Consider the following 7,640-nt stretch of genomic DNA (forward strand, 5'->3'; position numbering starts at 1 on the left):
CTGAGGTATATTTTAAGAGATTTTCCAAAGAAGATTCTATACCCAGACCCTGAGAGCATTTGTGAAATGATTAATGTTTTCACATTTGTTATATTTATGCGGTTATACTTGAATTTTTTTAATTCAATCACATGTCTTACTTATTTTAAGCCCGGCCATGAAGGTCATTCTGGCCACAAACGGGCGGACTAATTAGCAAATAGAGGCGCTAATCGCCCACTTATCGGCCCTGAACCATTCTTTGGTATCCCTCAAAGTTACGTCAGACAAAGATGCGTATCGCGGGTCGAATCGGAATTTGTTTGCTGGGAAGGAAGAATAGGACTTAAACAGACAAAGCGCTTAATCACGCTATCAAGAGAAAAATCCCAAAAGTTGTTATCGCTTAACAAAAGGGATCTAAGAATACTAACAGTACTACTCACGAGACACTGTGAGATATCATCAGATATCATCAATTTATCCTAGGAAACACCATATCGAAGCTATGCTGATTTTGTGACTGTCAGGAGGAAACCTTAGAACGCATATTGTGCAAATATCCAACACTAAGGAATCGTCGAGAAAGAATCTTAGGTGCTGCAACATTAGCCCCGAAGGATATATTCAATCTCTCCAATCAAACCTGTTATTTTCATACGTTAATTAAACCTGTTATGATTAACCCATGGGCTGCACAAAAGACCCAAAACAGGGTCGCAGTGCTTAGGGCTTTCTCTCTAATTTAAATCTAATTTAAGCACATTTCTTTCTTAATTTAATCTCATTTCAAAATTAGGTTTTTTATTCTTTACGGTTCCGTACTTGAATCAAGTATTTTGAAGCTGATTTAAAAACCCCGAACTTGCCGTATTTATAAAATCGCTCCGGATTGAGTTGAGTACGGATTACTGGATTACATATTATTTTCGAATGGTGACCCTACATGGGGACTATAAAATATATGTTTTAACTTATGCGCAATTTCATGTCAAGTGACCCAACTCAAAAAATCGATTTTGATGATATTTGCAACAAGGTTAGTACTATTGATTAGTATTGCTACTACTGCCAGTAGGACAGACACAAATTTTTAGCTCTATCGGTCAAGAACTGCCTGAGTTAGAGGGGGTCAAAGTTGGACATACGGGGTTTTATTCAAATGAGTGTAACTTTTCACCTACTGGTCCTAGCAAAAATTGTCCAAAGAAGTTCAGATACGCATTTCTTCATTGTTTCCAAACAAACTTTTTAATTTATCGATAGAGCTGAAAATTTGTGTCTGGTCTACTATTCAATGTACTAACCTTGGTGCAAATTTCATACAAATCGGAAGACTTTAATAGTTGGGTCACTTGACACGAAGTTACCCATATTATTTTAACTTTAGCTAAATTTATTTATTCCGGATTCCGGAAAGACCTTATCGTTCACCTTCATCAGGAATCATTCAATTTATTTTTAAAAATGCGACTAAATTTATATACTTTAAATAAGATTGTTGGTCCATTAATTTTGGGTGCTAAAGTTGGGTAGGGTATAAAAAGAGTCAAGCTAATACAAATAACCTGAACTGACTACACCTTTTTTGCAAAAACAACTTTTAAATTCTTAAAATTCAAATATCTTATACATATATACCGATTGTACATCGATGTACATACATATGTACATATACATTTTACCAGGAACAAGCCAAGACGTTTACTCGTTCGACTCATTCGACAAACCAGCCAACCAACAACCATCTAAAGCTGAAATGCAAAAAAGAAACACACCAGCAATTATTATCATCAACACCCATGACAGACAGGTAACATGTACTGGCCATTAAATGAACTTGTCAAAAATGACAACTATTTTGTCATAAAATCAACAAATTTATGACCACCTCTCTTCTGCTGTGTAGTTGCAACAACGACAATAACAACAGCATTAGTGTAAAATACCATCGTCATCATCATCATCATCATAACATTTCAGTCAGCCGGAAAGGGGAAAAATAATATGAACCAAATACTTTTTCCTTGATGTCGATTTTACGTTTCCTACATTCGTTTATTTCTTTCTCAAGAAAAACAATATAAAATTTTAAAACCCCTAATTAATGTCAAGGATAGAGAAATTCATTTTTAAATAATAATTTCTTTCTTGAAATGTATACTTGTAGCTCAAATTAAGGTGTGAAGGTGTTAATGGTTTAATTTAGAGAAAATTTTATTTTGTTTTATTATCCTAACTGACAAATGTCCTTAACTAGAAAACTAGGAATTAAGTCAAGTGCAATCTGTAATAAAAATTTAGGTTACAAGGAAATTTTAATAGAATTTGAAATGTTGTTTTCAAAAATTATTGTGTTTTATTAAACTACTTTTAGTTGTTTTAATTTCAATATCAGTTTATATTATTTGTTTGTTTTATTTAATTTCTCTTTAATATTTTTCAGGGCTTTTTAAATAAATGTCAAATTTATGTTGGGCAATGTTGCCCATAAGTGTCGTTTGTATTTTAATTGATGTTTTGTTTATTTAACTATAATAGTTTATTATAATTTAAGTAATATTTTATCATAAACTTATAAAAAACGTATGTAGAGTGATTTTTTTCTATATTTTTAAGCGATAAAACAGAGTACGATTATGTTATCAGCGCTTTTTTTGTTTCGGTGTTAATGATACTTACGGCATTTTTTGGGGAATTCATTGTTTTTTTAACGAATTTAGATAGAGAAATATAAAAACAGATTTAAAGGGGTAGTGTTTAGTTGCATTTATTTATGTTCAAGGCTTTTATATGAGTGTACGAAGAGCCACCACTTGAGTTGTGGTTATTCTCCAATATTCCATTTGATATTTTTAAGTTAATAAATTCTTTTTCATACACTTGTTATATACACACAGTGATGCCAAGTGTAGGGATTTTTCCCTTTTTGTAGGGATTTTTTTCAAAAATTTCACGTGTAGGGAAAAAGGGAAAGATTTCTTACTATTGTCAAATTGTAGGGATTTTTCAAATTCATAGCTTTAACAACTAAAAATATACTCTTTCATGTATTAAACTTTTAAATGAAATGAAATGAAATCAGTTTTAAGTGTATCGTTAGTAAAAATTCCGCTTGTAATTTCTACAATATATGTACCTACATATCGCTACAAGACTGGCATAATCCAAAATTCGGCTTTCTTGAACTAAGGTCTTCAAAACATGCGACATACTAAAATCTTTCATATAGATTTATGAAATTTCAAATATGTCTATTATTTTCGATGTGAAATCGATTTTTTGTAAACGTAAAAACTAAAACCCACGTTTTTGTGAATATTAGACAACTAAAAATTTAATTTCAATTTAGATGAGAAACATATTAACCTCAACTATCTGAATCTGGATTTTTAAAACCCCTTGATTTGTTTAAAAGTTATTAAAAAAATAGTTAAATGTCATTAAATATTCATATCCATTTTTCTTGAAACGACTTTTTGGATTATGCCAATCCTATAGGGCGATATATTCTGACTCCTTATAGATAGAGTAGTCGGGGGCTTAATGCAGTAACTCAGGATTGAAAAAATGAATTTAATGTTCTGAAAATTTATAAAAGTAAACCGCAAAAAGTTAACCTTATTTAAAATAATTATTTTATGAAAATTTTTTTGTTGGAGGCACATAAAATAAATTTTTATCACGATTCGATATACTGCCATAAATCTTTCAATTGTTTTTTTTTTAATCTTAACTGAAGAGTCAGGGTTGGAAGATTTGTATGATGTAAAATTGAAAGAAAAAAATTTAAAATTTAAATTCTAGAAATTTCATTCCTAAAAATTAAAAAAAAAATACATACATATATTTATATTATAAAACGGAGCAAATATTTTAGTTTTTGATGTTATTTTTGTATTTTTTTAAGATAAACTTTGAAAAAAATGGAAAAAAGTAGTGTAGGAAAAATAAAAAGTGGGTGTAGGGAAAAAAGGGATTTTTTCTCATAAGCGTAGGGATTTCTGAAAAAAATCTCCTGGCATCACTGTATACACAGCACAAACTTTCATTACACATTAAAATGATAAAATTTACTTACACTATAGCATTTAAGTCATTATTTTAACACTTGGATTTACATTGGAGGCAAGTATTTAGCACGTTCGCTTACAAATAGGGAGTTACATTAGTACTTACTAGTACTAATGTAAGTAAGTAGTTTTGTTTATGATAATATAATTGCCTATAAGGATACGTCCACTGTGCCTATTATTAGTTTTCACAAAAAAAAATATACTTTTTCGTTTGTGTTGAAAACAAAGTTCAAAAACAATATGTCAAGATTAAAAAGTAAGTACTTACATTATATATTATTTGTAAGTCATTACTAAACTCCTTCTAAGTAATGCATACGGTTTGCAGTAGTCATTGAATAATAAGTTGTTGAGTAAGTTCAAGACACTACCATGTTTTTGCTGGGTGATGTTATTGGAGGCAAGTGCCTACCACAAACGCTTACAAATAGAAAATGTAGTCACTGTAAATCACATGAAAAAGGTATAAAGTTTTTATAAAACAAATTTTGCTTAAATATTAAATAATTTAGACAGTATAACAGTTCATACAAATGCCGTTATGTAAGAAATGAGACTTCTTGAGAAAAATTTAATTCTTACCGAGTTTTTGGTGAAAAATGGAATTTTTCGTGAATAATAGTTTCTTCAGCGAAAAATTAAGTTTTTAAAGAAAAAATATTTCTTTTTTAAAAATAAAATTTTTATCGAAAAATGTAACTTTTGGTAAAAAAACGGATTTTTATTGAAAAATTTAATTTTCATTGAATTTTTTTTTTTTTTTTTTTTTGAAAATCGGACTAGCAGTCAGAAGTGTGATTTTTAGTGCAATTAAGATTTTTGGTAAAACTATAGTTGTCAATAATACAGATATCAATATGAACATGGGTCAGTAAAGGACGAAACGCACAAAAATATTCGTTCCAATCGCCTTAGAATCGTTTTCTGAGTCGATTAAGCCATATCCGTCCGTCTGGCTGGCTGGCTGGTCCGTGTAAACCTTGTGCGCAAGCTACAGGTCGCAATTTTCGAGATATTTGGATGAAATTTGACACATACGCTCTTTTGGCTCAAGGAAAGCCTATTGAAAATGGTTAAACTCGGTCCATTATTTCACCTAGCCCCCATACAACAGAACCCCCCGAAAAGGACCTTTCAGCTCATAATTTTATTAAATATACTTGTAACTCGATAAAAAAGCGGCACAACTAAGTTTTATAACGATCGGATCTCATTTTACCCTACTACCCACAAAGTCCCCTTCAAAAAATGACCCCTTCCAAAATTAATTTATAAACACTAATATCGCCATGAAATTCAGCACAAATAAATATTATATAAATATAAATTTAATCACAAAATTTGATCAGGATCGGTTCACATTTGCCCCAAGCCACTATACAAAGCCTCTTTCAGAAAATTTGTTTTTCGCCTATAAATTCCTCAAATGTATTGGACGCAAGGTAATATTGAGGATAAACGCTTTATTATTCATAACTGATGTGGGGTATTATATGATCGGCCACGCCCAACTATACTATCTTACTTGTTGCACCAATCCTTACGATATTGGGTAGAGAAATGTTTATTCATAAAAAAATTTATGTGAAATTTCATTACTCTGCTTCTATTTGTAAACCAGACTTGAACGTTAAAGGCCGATTTTCCCTTTTTTCAATACCAAACAATCTGCATAAATAACAACAATTTCAACCCTCTAGACTCATTTAGGCCCTATCCTAATAAGGCCAAAGAATATATACGAGGGTTATAATCAAAATTTGGCCCTAACACTACGTGGTAGCCAGTAGTGTTCTAAAACTTTTCAATCACATTTGTCTATATTTCCGATTTTATACTAAAAAAATAAAATTCTGTTTAAAATTAATATCGAAAACCAATATTTCAATCTTTTGGTGGTGGATTTAAAAATTATAGCAAAAATGTGTCATTTTTAAACATCTTTTAACAAGTACTGCTCTATTTCATTACTTCTTTCATTCACTGTATGTAGAATTCTACACATGTTTACTATTAAGTTGCATTTGCCAGAAATCAAGTGTTGCAGGGAACAATAATTACTGGATACAAACATACATATCGACAAAAAATTTATAGTTTCGCTGCATTATACGTTTGAATAGCTTTTAGTTGTAAAGCTCGCCTTCTCTAATTTCATATAAATAAAGAAGTATCTATGTGCCATAAATCTAATGACAACAACTACAACCCAAAAAAATAAAATAAATAAAAATGCTATAAAAATTAAACAAATTGAGAATTTCCCACATTATGATGGATGAGTTTTTGTCGAAACGATTCGTAATATTTTGTTGGCATTTTATGTACTCATATATAGTAGATACTTTATTCTGGTCTTTCGGTCTAAGTAGTATCGCTCGCACATATGACAACTTTTCGACTGCAATCTTATTTAAGCAATCACTTGATTTTATTTTTTCTCTTCAATATTTCTACTGTATTACGTAAATTATGTTTTAGTTTGAAATATATATAAAAAAATGTCAAAAATAACTAAAGCTCGTTAATTAACAGACAGACACAATTTTTATCGCTTCATAAACATTTAAAGAAAAAATTATTAGTTTAAAAAAAAGAGTTTTAATGGAAGGAAAATCCCCCTCTTTAAATAGTGCTACTAAAAGCAGCTTATGTTTTGTTTTTGTTTAAAAATACTTTTTTTTGGAAAAAAAAAACAAAACACATCCACTCAATCATTTTTTTTAAACAACAAATATTTTGTAACAATCGAAAATATTTTTTTTTATAAATATTTTCTATATATTTTTCTATAAGTGTTAGGTCGTATCTTGTTGTCTTTTCATTTCTCGTTTCTTTTTTTTTTCCATTGAGGAATGAAATTTTTAAATTGAATGAATGACTGACTGACTATGGTCTATATTATTTTGTAGAAAATGTCTTAAGAGCTTAAAATAGTTTAAGAGGAGGTTCTTTTTTTAAATTCTATGGATTTGTTGTACATCATTTTTATAACCTCCTGGGTACATAAATTTTGTTCAGACGAGGGTTAGTTGATAAGTATGAGGATTTGTAGCAAGAGATAGTGTCATAATTTTTTTAAATAAATTATGATTTTGTGTATTTTTTAAATTATTTGTAATTTACTTGATATTTTGTTCCAATTTTTAAATTTAAAATTGGAGGACAAAATTATATATTTTAATAGAAAAAGATTTAAAAATTATAATTTACTAGCTTACCCAGTGTGCTTTGCTACACTAAAAACCATATTCCAATGTACAATTTTTTCTAGTTGGTATACATATATTCCCAGATATACGACTTTTAGTATTTAATTTATATAGAAGGAGCCACGCCCAGTATTTCTAGTCGACTTATTCTTAAACCAAATGTTCATATTGATGCTAAAGCTACTTGTACAACAGTTCAGGTCTCCCACCTGTTGCAGTTCACATAGTTGTCAAGTTGTTCTTTGAAGGATTCTATTTGAGGATTCTATCTCTAATAGATTCTCAGATATACGAATTTTTGTACTTAATTCACATGGGGGTATCTCGCCCCCTTACTAATAGTCCGCCAATTTTTGTCTAAAATATTCATATT

The sequence above is a fragment of the Lucilia sericata genome, unplaced genomic scaffold, assembly GCF_015586225.1.
Source record: "Lucilia sericata isolate MDLA Ls3-8-SP2 unplaced genomic scaffold, ASM1558622v1 Contig000012F_arrow, whole genome shotgun sequence".
NCBI classification, from domain to species: Eukaryota; Metazoa; Arthropoda; class Insecta; order Diptera; family Calliphoridae; genus Lucilia; species Lucilia sericata.